The sequence below is a fragment of the Erinaceus europaeus genome, chromosome 3 (assembly GCF_950295315.1).
Source record: "Erinaceus europaeus chromosome 3, mEriEur2.1, whole genome shotgun sequence".
Taxonomy (NCBI): Eukaryota; Metazoa; Chordata; class Mammalia; order Eulipotyphla; family Erinaceidae; genus Erinaceus; species Erinaceus europaeus.
Genome location: NC_080164.1, coordinates 118,168,882 through 118,186,842, shown reverse-complemented (window position 1 = coordinate 118,186,842; position 17,961 = coordinate 118,168,882). Strand labels below are relative to the sequence as shown.

The following is a 17,961-nucleotide window of genomic DNA, read 5'->3' as shown; positions in this document are numbered from 1 at the left end:
TACATACATACATGTATACAGACCCATAGGCACACTAATATATAGAGATGAATAACATATATTGGTCAGCTTAAACACTTTTGTCTTCACTGTCATGCATTTCAAATATCGCTAGAAAAAGTAGTTATAAACATTGTGGGGTGTGGCTGAAGGAGCAGGTGGCACACAGGAAACAGTGTTTACATAACAGATGTCATGGATACGTATCACACCTGACAAGAAGAAACCAGAGCAGAATGTGAAGAAAAGATAAAAAAAAAGTGAATGAAATTAATACTGTGGCACATGAGTGACCTATATACAGAATGACACACAAATTCACAGATTCCAAGCTAGGAGGTTTAAAGTAAAAGCAATTATATTGAGAAAACAAAAATAATTAGCTTATATTGCAGATAGTAAAACTAAAGATAAATCATGGTTATTTCTAGATAGTTAATTGATGCTTTCCAAAGAGGTATTACTTGAATAGTTCAAAACAGAACCTACAACTGCTTTTTGTTCTAGATATTATTTTAATGTAACCTGTTAATTGGTAACAAAAGTTATTTATTTGTAGGCAGTAAAGAACTACCTAAATATTTTCAGGAAACAATTTAGTGAGATAGGGGACTGGGTGATGGTGTGCCTGTTTTTTCTGTGCATATGTTACAAGGTTCAAGTCTCTGTCCCCACCTGCAAGGGTGAATGAGTGCTGTATCTCTCTCTCTCTCTCTCTCTCTCTCTCTCTCTCTCTCTCTCTCTCTCTGTTTCTCCTTCTCCCTTTCCCTCTCCCCTCATCCTTTCCCTTTCCCTCTCAGCTATCTATCCATCACTCCCTTCCCTCTCTATTTCTCCTTTATACAGTAAATTTTTTTTTCCTCCAGAGTTATCTCTGAGGATCATGCCAGAACTACAGTACCCCTAGACCATTTTTCCCCATTATATAGGGTAGGACAGAGAAAAATTGAGAGAAGGAAAGGGACAGAGAGGAAAAGAGAATAGTAGACACCTGCAGACCTACTTTACCTCCTGTGAAGTGTCCCCCCTGCAGGTGGGAAGCTGGGGGCTTGAACCCAGATCTGGGTCCTTGCACTTAATACTACATGCACTTAACTGGGGGGGGGGGGAGGTCTCATAAAACATTTTTTAAAGAATGTAAAATTTGAGCTACGAGCAGCAGATTACTTTCTCTCCTCTCCTCTCCTCTCCCGGATCAACTAGGAATACCAAAGGAGACCACCCGGACCGAAACAAGACAGGACTAGAATGACCACAGGAACCCAGTAAATCACCCGTGAGTACAAACACGCGTGGCTGGTGACAGAGAGGAGAGAGGGGCCTAAGGAGAGATTAAGAGACTGCTAACAGTTCAACAGTTTATCAGTGGAGACACCACCTCCAGTCTGCTCCACAACAAGGGGACAGCTGAAGGGAGGAAAGGACTCCCCAGAGACTCACCAAGTGCAATTCTGAGTCTCCATTGCTACTACCCTCAGAATCTGGAGCAGCAACAGGGAGGGACACCAGGGGACAGAGATCTAACCAGGAAACTCAGGAGAAGACCTATACCTCAGTGGCATAGCTGAGGGGCTGTGAAAGTCTCATTGTGTTGGTTAGGTTGTGATCTGTGGATGCAATATTATTTGGTATGGATTGGGAGAGGCATATGGGAAAGTGGGCCCTATCCAAGGGTTCCAGGACTGGGGGACGTAGGGGATCTATAGTGGAGATGTGAGGTTCCTGCTGTCTTATCAGGGGAGGGGGTGGGTTATGGAGATTGGGTGGTGGGAATTGTGTGGAGTTATACCCCTCCTACCTTATGGTTTTTTTAATTAATCCTTTCTTAAATAAAATAAAAATAAAATAAGAGAAAAAAAAAAAGAAAGTCTCTTTGCATAACCACTAGATTATCTCTGCCACACCCTGCTTTATCTCTTGGTCAGGAGTCAGTGATTAAGCTAAGAAGCCTATTGATAGTTTAAAAGCCCTCAGGCTCCCATAGCCTACAGGGAAGAAAAAAAAAAAAAGAGGCTTTTACACCACTGAGCTCCAACTCAGGGATTGAAAAAACTGTTAACTTCCACCACGGTAAACCCTTTAATTAAATTACTTAGACACAAGTCAATCCAGGCAATAGTAATCAATAATTTGAAAAGTACTTATAAAGGGAACTCATAACATAATATATAAAATGGTTAAAACAACAAGAAAAAATATTGGAGACTCAAACCAGGACAAGAGTCCAGCTAAAAGTCCTCCAGAGGGTGAAGCACAAAACAACGAGTTCAACATCCAAACATTAGCTAAGGAAATAATAACAGGAGTGAGTAAAGAATTTGAAAAAATTGTAATCAGAAATGCAGGAACAACAATTGAGAATATGAAAGAAAATACTAATTATCTCATGGTTATTAGAGAGATGAAAGCTGAAATCGCTGAGCTAAGAAGGCAACTAGCTGAACAAGCTAAAACAGTATCAGAGCAGGGCAACAAAATAGATGAACTCCAGAAAGCAGTAGAGGGCAGAGAGAATAGAATCTATGAGGCTGAATATAGAATTAGCAAGATTGAGAATGAATTAGAGACAACTAAAAAAGACGTAAGAGATCTCAAAAAGAGATTAAGAGATGCTGAAAACAACAACAGAGTCCTATGGGATGACTTCAAAAGAAACAATATACGCATTATTGGCTTACCAGAGGAAGAAAGAGAAGGAGAGGAAGAAAGCATTCTCCATGCCATAATAACTGAATTTCTCTAGTCTAGACAACACCAAAGACATAAATATTCAAGAAGCCCAGAGGGTCCCAAACAGAATTAACCCAGACCTAAAGACACCAAGACATGTCATACTTAGAATGGAAAGGAATAAGGATAAAGAAAGGATCCTGAAGGCTGCAAGAAAAAAACAAAGAGTCGCCTACAAAGGAAAACCCATAAGATTAGCAGCAGACTTCTCCATACAAACACTACAGGCCAGAAGAGAATGGAAAGATATCTATCGAGTACTCAATGAGAAAGGCTTTCAGCCAAGAATACTATATCCTGCTAGACTGTCATTCAGACTAGATGGAAGCATCAAAACCTTCTCAGACAAGCAAGAGTTGAAGGAAGCAACCATCACCAAGCCTGCCCTGAAAGAAGTTCTGAAAGGTCTCCTATAAACAACCAGACCACCACAATAGGACATATATCAAAACACTCTAAAACTCTACAAGAATGGCGTTAAAATACCTTCAATCTTTGATATCAATAAATGTCAATGGCCTGAATTCACCTATTAAAAGACACAGAGTAGGAAGATGGATCAGAAAACACAACCCAACAATATGCTGTCTACAGGAAACCCACCTAACTCAACAAGACAAACACAGACTTAAAGTGAAAGGATGGAAAACTATCATACAAGCCAATGGCCCACAAAAAAGGGCAGGAACAGCTATTCTCATATCTGACATGATAGATTTTAAAATAGATAAGATTTAAAAAGATAGGAATGGACACTACTTAATGCTCAGAGGATCAGTCAACCAACAGGACTTAACAATTATTAATATCTATGCACCCAATGAGAAGCCATCTAAATACATCAAACTTCTACTGAAAGATCTATAGCAATATATTAACAGTAACACAATCAAAGTAGGGGACTTCAACACCCCACTATCTCAACTTTACAGAACATCCAGGAAGAAAATCAGTAAAGACATAAGGGAGCTAAATGAAGAGATAGATAAACTAGAACTATTGGACATTTTCAGAGTCATTCATCCCAAGAAATTGGAATACACATTTTACTCAAATCCACATGGATCATTCTCAAGGATAGACCACATGTTAGGCCACAAAGACTGCATCAGCCAATTCAAGAGCACTGAAATCATCCCAAGCATCTTCTCAGACCACAGTGGAATTAAACTAACACTTAACAATCAACAAAAGATTAGTAACAGTGCCAAAATGTGGAAGCTCAACAGTACACTTCTTAACAACTTCTGGGTCAAAGAGGAAATCAAGGAAGAAATCAAAATGTTTCGAGAGTTCAATGAAAATGAAGACACAAGCTATCAAAATATTTGGGACAGAGCTAAAGCAGTCCTAAGAGGGAAGTTCATAGCTATACAAGCACACATTAGGAAACAAGAAAAGGCACAAATAAACAGCCTGATTGCACATCTTAAAGACCTAGAAGAAGAACAAAGGAACCCTAAAGCAACCAGAAGGACAGAAATCACTAAAGTTAGGGCAGAAATAAATAACATTGAGAATAGGAAAACCATACAAAAGATCAATGAAAGTAAATGTTGGTTCTTCGAAAGAGTAAACAAAATTGACAAACCTTTAGCCAGACTCAGAAAACAAAAAGGGGAGAAGACCCAAATAAATCGCATGACATGATAGTATACACAGAAAAACCTAAGGAATCCAGCAAGAAGCTTTTGGAAATCATCAGGCAATACAGTAATGTGTCAGGCTATAAAATTAACATTCAAAAGTCATTGGCATTCCTCTATGCAAACACTAAGTTAGAAGAAATTGAAATCCAGAAATCAGTTCCTTTTTCTATAGCAACAAAAACAATAAAATATCTAGGAGTAAACCTAACCAAAGAAGTGAAAGACTTGTATACTGAAAATTCTGAGTCACTACTCAAAGAAATTGAAAAAGACACAAAGAAATGGAAAGATATTCCATGTTCATGGGTTGGAAGAATTAACATCATCAAAATGAATATATTACCAGAGCCATCTATAAATTTAATGCTATCCCCATCAAGATCCCAAGCACATTTTTTAGGAGAATAGAACCAATGCTACAAATGTTTATCTGGAACTGGAAAAGACCTAGAATTGCCAAAACAATCTTGAGAAAAAAGAACAGAACCGGAGGCATCACACTCCCAGATCTCAAACTATATTATAGGGCCACTGTCATCAAAACTGTTTGGTACTGGAACATGAATAGACACACTGACCAGTGGAATAGAATTGAGAGCCCAGAAATGAGGCCCCACACCTATGGACATCTAATGTTTGACAAAGTGGCCCAGACTATTACATGGGGAAAGCAGAATCTCTTCAACAAATGGTGTTGGAAACAATGGGTTGAAACATGCAGAAGAATGAAACTGAATCACTGTATTTAACCAAATACAAAAGTAAATTCCAAGTGGGTCAAGGACTTGGATGTTAGACCAGAAACTATCAGATACTTAGAGGAAAATATTGGAAGAACTTTTTTCCGCATAAATTTCAAAGACATCAAGGAAGACTAAGGCAAGTATAAACCTATGGGACTACATCAAATTAAAAAGCTTCTTCACAGCAAAAGAAACCACTACCCAAACCAAGAGACCCAGCAGCAAATGCTGGAGAGGGTGTGGGGTCAAAGGAAGCCTCCTGCACTGCTGGTGGGAATGTCAATTGGTCCAACCTCTGTGGAGAACAGTCTGGAGAACTCTCAGAAGGCTAGAAATGGACCTACCCTCTGACCCTGCAATTCCTCTCCTGGGGATATATCCTAAGGAACCCAACACATCCATCCAAAAAGATCTGTGTACACATATGTTCTTGGCAGCACAATTTGTAATAGCCAAAACCTGGAAGCAACCCAGGTGTCCAACAACAGATGAGTGGCTGAGCAAGTTGTGGTCTATATACACAATGGAATACTACTCAGCTGTAAAAAAAAGGTGACTTCACCATTTTTAGCAGATCTTGGATGGACCTTGAAAAATCATGTTGAGTTAAATAAGTCAGAAACAGAAGGATGAATATGGGATGATCTCACTCTCAGGCCGAAGTTGAAAAAACAAGATTAGAAAAGAAAACACAATTTGAACCTGAACTGGAGTTGGCGTATTGCACCAAAGTAAAAGACTCTGGGGTGGGTGGGTGGGGAGAATACAGGTCCATGAAAGATGATGAATGACATAGTGGGAGTTGTATTGTTAAATGGGAATCTGGTAATGTTATGCATGTACAAACTATTGTATTTACTGTTGAATGTAAAGCATTATTTCCCCAATAAAGAAATAAATTATTTAAAAAAAAGAATGTAAAATTTAAAAATAAAAAGTCATTAGATTTATTGGCAATTGTTATAAAACCAATAGAAAACTAATAACAGTCACATAGGAGCAAGAAAAGAAAAGAAATGAAAAGAAAAGAAAATGATATCACAGTTACTGTTTGGTACATTTCACTTTAGAAACTAAGCAGATAAAAAAATGTAGTGAGCCAAGGGCTATAATCATTTTAATCAAATTCACCATTTATATAAGTGAATCATCATTTGATATATTCTCATTCTCCTCTGTTAAATTGCACATTTCATAAAGATCAAACATATTCATTTTTCTTTTTTATTATATGAGAGACACACACACCAAGGCACTATGCCTCTAGCTCACTTAAAAAAAATTTTTTTTGCCATGCATGCAACTCAGTTTCAATCATAGCTCCTACTGGAAGAAGCTTTAGGATTATAGTTTCTTTCCATCTCTCTTTTACTTTTTTTTTGTACATTTTTTTTTCCTTTTGCTTCCAGGATTATTGCTGGGGCTCAGTGCCTGCACTACAAATCCACTGCTCCTGGAGGCTTTTTTTCCTCCCTTTTTGTTGCACTTGTTTTTTTTTTTAATCAATATGGTTATTATTGTTATTGATGTCATTATTGTTAGATAGAACAGACAGAAATCGAGAGAGGAGGGGGAGGCAGAGGGGGAAGAGAAAGACAGACACGTGCAGACCTTCTTCACCACTTGTGAAGTGGCCCCTTGCAGGTGGGGAACTGGAGCTCGAACCAGAATCCTTATGCTGTCCCTTGCGCTTGGCACCATGCGCTCTTAACCCACTTCTCTACTATTTGAGCCCCATCTATCTTTTTCTATCTAGAAAAACTGACCTAAAGCAGTGAAGTTCCAGTGATGACCAAAGTAAATTAATTATTAATTAATGGCAATAAAAGTCTCTTTTTTCTCTCTCTCACTCTCTCTCTCTCTCTCTCTCTGTGTATGTACTCTGAATATCATCCTAATTCATCACAGTTTAATAGCTTTTAGTATTTTAATTAGTATACTAACCATACTTAGTATAATATTAGTAAACTAAGCAGAATTTATATGCATTTTTGACCAAATTAATGAGTATAAACAAAAATAATTACAGCCATGCTTCACCGCTTGCAAAGCTTTCCGCCTGCGGGTGGGGACCAGGGCTCGAACCTGGGTCCTTGCACAGTGCGACATGTGCGCTCACCAGGTGCGCCACCACCCAGCCCCCTTGTGCCTGGTTATATTCCAGATGGGCTTATTCTTTCTCAGGGCCAGGAACTGCAGAGAGAATTTGTATGGCAAAAAGTGATCAAAATGCATTTTCTAGCTTACAAAATAATTAAGGAATTGAATTCTTATTTGTTTTATTCAAACCATGATGTATTCACTATTTCCATTATGGTATTTAAAAACATACATCTTTCTTTAATTATTTTATCAGGAGGTCAATGATTTATAGTACAGTTGTTTACACATGGCTGCAATTGCTCTTCTTCTCATGAGAATATCTGCCCCCCATGCCCCACTTCCATATCCCACCAGCTTTTACCATCATGCACCAGCAGAGAACTTCTTGATTTAGAGACCAATGTCCCTCCTAATTATGTAAACGAGCTAGTAATTACCCATGTGAAGAATATGCTAGGTCAAAATTTTTTGTTAATAATAGTAATATCTAACAGTTACTGTAATATCCAGAGACTATGTTCTACTCTGACATATATGACATTTAATTACTTGAAACTTCTATACTTTAATTTTAATTGTGATTTTCTTTTGATGGGCGAAGAGGTTGAGCTTAAGATATTTTAGTAAAATTCTCTATATTTTTGATAATAAATTGCAATTTCAAATTGAAACAATGAATTTAAAAATTATTTCTGGAATCTAAACCTGTACATATACAGTCTGTCATTAGCATAATTACTAACTGGTTCTCTTTCTTTTTATTTGTTATCATTCCAACTACTATTATGACAGTTCATAGTTCATGAAATTCTGGTCAACAGATGGAATTTCTGTTTAGCATTCAATGATAAGTTGACAGACATTTTGAGTTTCATATTTTATTTTGTTAGTCTCTAATATGGATGTATAATGTCATTTCACTTACATAATTTATCTAATATTCTCTGGTTATCACTTACAACAATTCAGGCATTTGATAAGACTCTTTATTTCTACAAGGAGGTCAGGGAATTAAGTAAAACCAACAACGTTAAATCATTTGAAATTGGTTAGAAAAAATGTTTCATTCTATAATGCAGTAATTGTGAGATACTTAGCCTCACTATCCTCTATTTCTTTTGTTAAAAGTACTTACTGCTTTCATGGGTAAAAACATTTGAAATGATTAAGGAAAATAAAAAGGACTAATGAAAGAAAGTCTTAAAATTTTTATAAAATAATTGATGAAACAGTAAAATTTGTTTAATCAGAGTTCAAGGTATTTTGTATTTGAAATATTATTAAATCACTAGATAATGTGAGAAAAACTAAAGCAAACTCTTTACGACATGTTTTTCAATCATCAAACTAATTTTGTTACTCTTTTGAGGAAACAATTTTTATCTTTATCTTCATTCATCTTTTTTTAAATTATCTTTATTTATTATTGGATAGAGACAGCTAGAAATTGAGAGGGAAGAGGGTGATAGAGAGGGTGAGAAACACCTGCAGCACTGCTTCACCTCTCATGAAGATTTCCCCCTGAAGGTGGGGACTGGGTGTTCAAACCTGAGTCTTTGCACATTGTAACATCACCTAGCCCTAGCTAAGTTGATCTTTTTTATGGTTCTTTTATTTTCAATGTTATTTATATCTGTCCTAATTTTAGTTATTTCAGTCCTTCTGGTTGTTTTAGGATTCCTTTGTTCCTCTTCTTTTAAGTCTTTAAGGAACATACATACTTATAGTAGCATTCATCTCAATAGTCAAAAAAAGGAAAACAGGTCTAATAAACAAAAGATGGCATCTGCCATCTAAAAAGAATTGAAAATGTTTGACCCACTGCGCTGCTGCCTGGCCCCTAAAAAGGCACAATAAAGTTCCTAATGAAATAGTGTCTACTTAGACTTAGATACCCTCATCTCCTACTTTCCATTATAATTCTATCAGTCTCTCCAAAGCTAACCTTATCAAAGTAAGGACTTAAAAAGCTGAATAAGGGCAAAAGACTGGCATATTTTAGCAATGACTCTTGTCATTATCAGGCCACCCCATCAGCTGGGGCCCTAGTCGGGGAGTCCTGAGATGATGATGAGCCTAGACCTCAAATAAATCTCTCTCTCCATTGTTACTGGTCATCTCTATCAGGAATGACACAATAGACTCCTTTGTGGGCCCTCATAGGACCTTGCCCTCAACATGGATCAACTGCGGTAGAGAATGTCCCATCCTCTGAAATGAGGCTGGACAACATACTCTATCTTCCACCTGAGGAAGATGGGTTCTGACATTGGGGCAGTTTGGAACATTCCTACTCATGACCACAGAATGTGAGCTCAGATCTACAGGGATGCAGAGGTCACATGGGCTCCTAAGTTGAATATGGGCCCCAGATCAGATCAAATCAATGGAGTTTACAGTCAACAATATTTATACACCTTTCCCGTATTGGGGAGCTACTCTTTTCCCTGAATCAGCTTTCTGGTCCTTATAGTCATAGGTACTTTGGAATATAACTAAAATATGCCTACTAGCTACTTACAAAACGCAGACCCTCCCCCCCCCCCACTCTTCAGCTGCACTATTCCAGCCTTTAGGTTTATGATTAGTCAACTATTTGTTCAGCTTTATATGTTAACTCTCTTTTCAGCCACCAGGTTCCAGATGATACCGTGATGCCAACTGGACTTCTCTGGGCAGAGGAACCCACCAATGTGTCCTGGAGCCCAGTTTCCTCAGAGCCCCACCCCACCTGGGGAAGAGACAGAGAGGCTTGGAGTATGGACCGACCTGTCAATGCCCATGTTCAGCGGGGAAGCAATTACAGAAGCCAGACCTTCCACCTTCTGCACCCCATAATGATGCTGGGTCCATGCTCCCAGAAGGATAAAGAATAGGAAAGCTATCATGAAAGGGGATGGGATACAGAGTTCTGGTGGTGGGAACTGTGTGAAGTTGTACCCCTCTTATCCTATGGTTTTTGTCAGTGCTTTCTTTTTATAAATAAAAATTATATAAAAGAAAAGAAAGAATTGAAAATGCAAGGTAAAACTTTGCAAAGCATATATGTATGTGAGAAGTCATTTATCAGAGATGCCCCAAACCAGCTGTTAGAGCTGAGCAGTGTTGGGGACATTTTGGGGCCGGGAATGGGAAGTAAGCATAAGCAGCAGCAAGTCTGCCTTTCACTTTCTTTTTCCTGAGATTGAAGTAGCACAGTGGTTAGGGACATTGACTCTGAAGCCAAGCTTGGTTCAAGTACTAAAGCCAAGATTTGTGAAGCCCCAGGCAGGGTGGCCAGAAAGATAGCTCAGCAGGTTGGGGGAAAGACTTGTCTCTCTGAAGTCCCTGCTTCACCTCACCCCCACCCTCACCCCCACACCACGTATGACCAAGAAGTCCTCTGGTCACTCTAGTTAAATAAAAAAAATAATATTGAACCTTAAAAGACAGACCTCACCTAAATTGCCTAGTCTCTCAGGGCCTTGTCTGTGAAATGGGAGTAATAGGATTAATCCTGGCTCACAAGTGCCTGTGAGTTACCTGAGTTAATGTGGGCAGAGACTATGGGTTTTGTTTGTTTTGTTTGCCAAGCACCACTCAGTTCTGACTATAAATGGCACTGGGGATCAAGCCTGGACCTCTTGTTTGCAAATTATCTGTGTGACCACTGCACTTCCCTTCCCCTCCCTGCTCTTGGGTATAAAGAACCACTGTTCAAGGGCCCAGGTGAAATGCTTGCACTTGAGTGATTCCTGTTACAGTTCATTCTTTTAAAAAATTTTTTTTTGGTATTAGCTTTACTTATTTATTGCATAGAGACAGTCAGAGATTGAGAGGGAAGGAGATGATAGGGAGAGGAGAGAGACACCTGTAGCACTGCTTTACCACTTATGAAGCTTCTCGCTACAGGTGAGGACTGGGAGTATGAACCTGGGTCCTTGCACATGTGCACCAACACCTGGCCCCTACAGTTCATTGTAAGTGTCAGTTTGACTAGGACAAGGAACCCAGGGATTCTGCCAAACATAAATCTAGATGTGTTTATATTTACTTATTTGCTCATTTATTTATTTAGAAAATATATGAGGTAAAGAATTAAGGATACAGTCTGGAAGGTGGCATAGTGGGTGAGGCATTGAACTGATAATCATGAAGTCCTGAGTTGTGTCTCCTGCATCGTATCTGCCAGAATGCTGCCTGCTTCTCTCTCTGCCTCAGGGTTATCACTGGGGCTCGGTGGCAACACTACAAGTCCACTGCTCATGGCAGAGGTTTTTTTTTCCTGTTTTTATTTTGATAAGACAGAAATTGAGAGGGGAGGGGAAGATAGAGGGGGATAGAAAGATAGAACGATAGGTATCTGAAGACCTGTTTCACTACTTGTGAAGCAACTCCCCTCTGCAGATGGGGAGCCAGGGACTTGAACTGGGCTAGTCCTTTGTGACCAATTTCAACTTGCAAGATTGACCTTGAGGGCTGGTGAAACAGTTCACTTGGATAGTGCACTGCATTGCCATGTGGGTGATTCAGGCTTCAGCCCGACTCCCACCACACTGAAGGAAGCTTTGGTGCTATGGTCTCTCTCATGCTTCATGTTCTCTTTTTCTCCTCTATCTAAAAAAAAGAAGATGAAGAAGAGGAAAGGGAAAGGTAAAGAAAAGAAAATATAAAAAGAAGTGAATTGAAAAAGTAGCGGTATAAATAGCATGATAGTTATGCAGAAAGACTTTCATGCCTAGGGGGTGGGCAGATTTAATATCTCAAGTTCCCTAACTGCCTAGGCCATAGCCCTAAGCACAAATATTTGCTTTTGTCTAAACATAAAATATATTAGATCTGCAAGATGATCAAATTCTGATAATGAGATAAAATTGTTCAAGAAGCTCTAAAAATGTATCTGCAAATATAGCTCTGTAAACATCTAAATCAATGACAACCTTAGGTCAGACAAATCAAGACCATTTGGCCCTACAGGTATCTAAAATACAAAGAGGTTCAGATACCACTAAGAGGATTCAAAGCATAGTGAAGTCAATTATATTAATATAGATACTAACCATTGGATTATCACAAAAAACTAACTCTAGCAAAACTACCATAGTTGTGTGCCCCCCGGAACATGTCTAAAATGGATTTCCTAGCTTTCTTCTACCCTCAAATCCCTGATCTCATCTTCTCTAATCATACTTTTTGGTTCCTGTTCATTAACCATTTTGTCTCAACTTAGGTCATGCCACCTCCAGACACTAAGTTAAAAATGCTACTATGACTCCACCCTGACTTCTCTGGACAGAGAACTTCACCAATGTGTCCTGGACCCTTGAACCTCCAGAACTCTAGTAGACTAGGGAATGATAGAAACAGACTTGGTGGGGGTATGGATTGATCTGTCAATACCAATGTTCATCGGAAAAGCAATTACAAAAGCCAGAACTTTTACCTTCTGCACCCCCAAAACAACCTTGATCCATACTCCATGTGGGGGAGAAGTGATAGGAGGAAGATAAGAGGACTCTGATCTCCAGCTCCATCAGCACCCAGAGAGAGAGAAGGAAAAGCAGAGAGACATATGGAGGTAGTTATGATGTCATGAGTGGCTTAGAGGGGAAGAGAGGATTGAATCAGAGAAAAAGGGGGCAATTATGTGTAAATGTGGACAGACAGTCCTAGAGATGATGTTTAGCCCATGTCTACAACCTTAGGGGAACTGTGGTGGCTTGCAGTGGGGCTACTGAAGATTCAGAACTCTGGTGGTGGGGATGGTGTGGATTTAAACCCCTCTTGACATTTAATTTTGTAAAATAAAGATAAATAAAAAAGAAAGAAGCAGAGACTTTCATGCCTGAAGCACAAAAGGTCGCAGGTTCAGTACCCAGTAACAACATAAACCAGAGCTGAACAGTGTTCTGGTGGAAAAAACAAAACAAACAAACAAACAAAAACCCAATGATCTTGTAGTGTGGAAATATACCTTGTAACAGTACCACCTTGCAATATATTATTATTAAAGTCCCCCCTCTCTCTCTCTCTCTCTCTCTCTGTGTGTGTGTGTGTGTGTGTGTGTGTGTGTGTGTGTGCCCCTCCCTCCCTCCTCCAAAAGGAAAAAAAAAATCTTGATTTTTTTTTTTTTCTTATAGAAAAGCCTATTCTCTTGCTTCCTTGGTGTATAAAATCTGGATCACCCAAAGCCACAACAACTTTTCGTGGTCAATGCCAGAACTGCCTTTCAGCGCTATATTTAACAGGGCAGGGAAAGCTGCTGTGCTGAGTGCTGGCCCAGAGCTTCAGCTCCGGGCAGGGCAGGAGCACTTCCCTCTTTCCCATTGGATGAAACACTGCCCAGTAGGAAAGCAGTCCAGCACCAACGCCCCCATTGCCTGCAAGGGAGGCCCCAGTCAAGGGCCTGTGCCTCTCACCATCTCTCACCTTGTTATCTTGAGATTTTTATCTCTAATTCAAATGAGACTCTACAGGGCCAAATGGGTCTGGACAAAGCAGGTGTTTCCAACAGTATATTCTGAGCATACACACTCTTACATTCCAGGTTTCAAAGTTTTTTCTCAACTCTTGTTTGTCCATTTGTTTAATACATTTACTTTGTGCAAGTGACAAGAAAATGCTGAATATTCCTTATGGATATTATAAAGGATAATGTGGCCTTGTTAAGCCATATCCTAGTAGCAATAATATGTAGCAATAAATATTGAGAGTCTTGTAGGGATAATTTTCATCGTGTTACTCTGCACCATTTGCCACAGCCAGAAGGGTTCAATATTCATTTATCTCTGTGTTGTTTTATAAGTGGGCCAGAAGCTTTCATTAATTTTTAACTGGATATTTATAGGCCCCAATGCACTATAAATCTTCAAACAATAATAGCACTGCCTACTTTTATGGGACACTTACATTCCCTGACTATTTCAACTCTTGGAAGAATTATGTAAATTGGACAGGGCAGATTATATTTTGTGGTAAGTTACATCTGATGAAACATAACCACAGTGAAATCAACTACTAAACAACTGGTGGAAAAAAAGGTGAAGTTCAGGTTCTAGGCTCAAACCAGGAACATTTTCAGAAACTTGTTTTCTCTTTAGCCCTTTTCCCAAGGAGCTTCATGTGATCTTCAGCAACAGCATAAACTCTAACTTCAAAGATAAGCAGAGATAGGAAGGGGAAGATGAGCTACAAAACTACAGAACTACGAAACTCCCAGAGAACATTTAGGAAACACCATGCTGCAGCACTCATTGTGTGTGATGTATATAAGTTGAATGTCTCCCAATTCTTACGGTATCAGAGATTACATGGGATGCATTGGATCGACCTTCTCGTGGTGCATCCCGTGAGTACCCATTCATTGGGGAAACTGACGATCCTTCCTAGCCGACTGAATCCACATGGATCCCAGTCACTTTCAAAGCCAGCAACAAGCAGCTCCTGACAGCTTTCAACCTGACCTGTTGACTGGCTATGGAAGAAGGGCAAACGCTAGAAGAAGAAGAGATTACATTTTATCATTGTTATATAAGAGATTACATTTTATCATTGTTATAAGCTCAGAGCCCAACATACATGAGACCTGCTATATGGTAAAAGCTTCATAAAAAAATGTATTGGGGGAGGGGGCAGGTGGACCCAGGTTCAAGTGCCTGGTCCCTATCTGCAAGGGAAAATCTTCACAAGTGGTGAAGCAGGGCTGCATGTATCTCTCTATCTCCCCCTCCTCTCTCAATTTCTTTGTTTTTATCCAATAACAAATAAATAAATATTAAAAAAGAGAAAATGTATTGGAAAAATGTGAACATTTTCCTTGGAATGAAACAACCCCTAGAAAAACTCACCCAAACTTTAGGTGGGAGCTATTATCTAGTGGGGTTACATTGGGTCAAACTACAGTAACAAATAATATCTGTGACTTAATACAGCAAACGCTTGTTTCTGGCTCTTGTTGTGTGTTCATTATGGATTGGCAGCAGAAGTATGATCTTTGCAGTTCCCCAGGAACCCAGACTGAGGGAGCAGCCAGTATCTGGAATGATCATGGTTACCACAGCAGAGGGAAGTGAGCCTTAGAGGATCTTACAAAGGATGAGTGAATGAGCCAGTTCAGGACCTCTGTCACCACCCTCACAGTCCACGGACCTGGAAAAGTTGCAAGAGCCTTTCCTTGGCACCACTGAAAGGGCCAGAGGCTGCCTGGCAGCAGAGAGCAGGGGGTAGGTGATGAATGGTACAAATGACTATCATATTTCATCTCCTGGAGTTTGAACTGTGATGATTAAAGCAACAGGATGTAATTTGGGGGACAGTTGGTGACTCACTGAGTTGAGAGCACACATTATTACCATGCACAAAGATCTGAGTTTAAGTCCCCAATTCCCACCTGCAGTGGGAAGCTTCATGAGCAGTGGAGCAGTGCTTCAAGTGTCTCTCCTTCTCTAGGAAGGAAGGAAGGCCAGTAGGAGCCTGGCGATAACCTGGTAGCAACACACACACACACACACACACACACACACACACACACACACACACACTGCAATTATCCTGGTAACAGCTCACTGTGAGATGCTGGTGCACAGTGAAATTAAATCTCTGCAGTGGGAATAGAGAGAAAATTCAGATATCTAGACCACTGGTACTTGACACTTAATGTATTGTATATTTGTGGAGATTAACTACACACACACACAAATAAAACAACAGTTCTAGGCTATAACCATTACTGTGCATAGATTTATGTTCAAGGGCAAGATTGGAAAAAAAATCATGTCCTTGTGTTGGCAGTTGTTCTGGTGACAGAGAAGGGACATTTGGGCTTGCAGTTGTAGGCAGAAACAGCCTTCACTGTGGAAAAATACAGACCCATGTTTTAGGCATGGGGCCAAAAATCACACACAGATATTTAGGTGGAAAAGGTGTGATTCTCACGGGGAGTTGAGGGGAGAAAAAGAAAAAAAAATGATTCCCTAGATTCTTTGGTTGGGGCTCTGGGAATTAAATGAACAAATGACAGATTAGCAAGAGAGCAGTTTTAGTTTTGTAAACATGAATGGGAGTTTCATAAAGAGTTGAGTGAGACTCTAGGAGCCTGATGGTTGAGGAACAAATATGATATTATTTTAGCCTAAACAAAGGAAAAGAGGTTGGTGGTGTTTGGTGTCTATGAACAGGGTGGGGGTGGGGTGGACCTAGCAAGGGGAGAGGTAGGGACAGGATACAGGGTGAGTCAGGGCTGTCTTGCTCCATAACCCAGAGTCTCTCAGGTGAGAAGATTTGAGATTTGTTTTGGCAATAGCTCTCTTCCGAGTACTTTCCAGAGACATGATCCAAAATGTCTCCAATACAGTACAAATTCACTTTACAAAAGGGGAACCATATTCTTCTTAGAGGAAGGCAAAGTGTCTTTTCTGTATCTGCTGGTTCTCAGTTGCCTCTAGCTCAACATAATCCATATGGCGAAGGAATGATATGTTCTGGTGCATTTCACTGAATACAGAAAGCTAATCACTTCTAGATTTTATTTCTCCTTCCCCTCCTTCTTCTTCTTTTCAGTTCCACCAGGGTTATTTCTGGGGCTTGGTGCCGGCACTAAAAATCCACTGTTCCTGTCAGCTATTTTTTCCCATTTTTTTTTTTCTATTTTATTTGACAGGACAGAGAGAAATTGAGAGGGCAAGGGAAATAGATATGGAGAAAGAAAGATGCCTGCAGACCTGCTTCACTGCTCATGAAATGTTCCCCCAAAGGTTGGGAATGGGGGCTCAAACTGGGGCCCTTGGGCATGGTGATTTGTGCACTTGACTGGGTGAACCACTACCTGGCCTGTGGTGACCCCAACAGGAGTCTGGGACTATTAGCATATGAATGACGTCAGCCTGAGGTGGGACTCACAGAGAAGGGAAGGTACAATGTACTATAAAGTACTGGACATGAGGCAGGTAGCTCTCTTTGGCTGCTGCTGCTTCTCCTGGTCAGATGTATCTCGGTGGAGGTGTGCCAGGTATCCGTCATGGCTACTTATCTTGGGAATGGAACACGTGTGACTCTGCTAGCCGGTAAACTTTAGACTCCTCTACAGTTATTAGCAACCTTTACCAGAGCTCATAATTGTTTATGTTATGGGACTAAACTTTTGATAACTATACTTAGACTTAACCCTTGATGATAATTGCTTATCTTGCCTTTTACCTGTTTCATCCTAATAAACCTTGTATTGTCTAAACCAGTTCCCAGCTCCCCACTGTGAATCCTTTTATGCGCAGCAGCCCCCACCAAAACCCTTTTTAAGTTAAATTACAACAATGTCCCAGAATAAACAGTTATTCTGTTTGTGTGAGGTGACAGGAGGTTGAGAAGAGAGAGATGGGGAGGCCAGAGTATCTTTCAGCACTGGCATATACAGTGCTGAAGAATCAAACCTGGACTATCAATATCAGGTCTTGTGATCTACCACTGAATTTCCTGCCCAGCCCTCCTCTTCTTCTAGCGTTTGTCCTTCTTCCGTAGCCAGTCAACAGTGTCAGGTTGAGCCTGATGTAAAGTTTCGAGACCTCCTTTGAGTCTGGAGAGGTGGCAGTCGCTGACTATGTGGGTCATAGTCTGTCAGTAGCCGCAGGGGCAGTTCGGGTCATCTCTGGCTCCCCAGCGATGGAGCATAGCGGCGCACCGGCCATGGCCTGTTCGATAGTGATTGAGGAGGGCCCAATCATAACGTGCTAGGTCAAAGCTGGGTTGATGCTTGCAGGGGTCTG

The 17,961-nt window shown here is 40.1% G+C and overlaps 1 long non-coding RNA gene across 1 annotated transcript in view; it reads right to left on the bottom strand.

The window, feature by feature from the left end:
• LOC132537525 (uncharacterized) overlaps positions 1 to 14,620 on the bottom strand; it is a 177,339-nt gene extending 162,719 nt beyond the window's left edge. The window contains exon 1 of the long non-coding RNA XR_009548992.1: positions 14,515 to 14,620. This is a non-coding gene — a long non-coding RNA (uncharacterized LOC132537525). The remainder of the gene's footprint in view (positions 1 to 14,514) is intronic.
• Between the last annotated feature and the right edge of the window lie 3,341 nt (positions 14,621 to 17,961).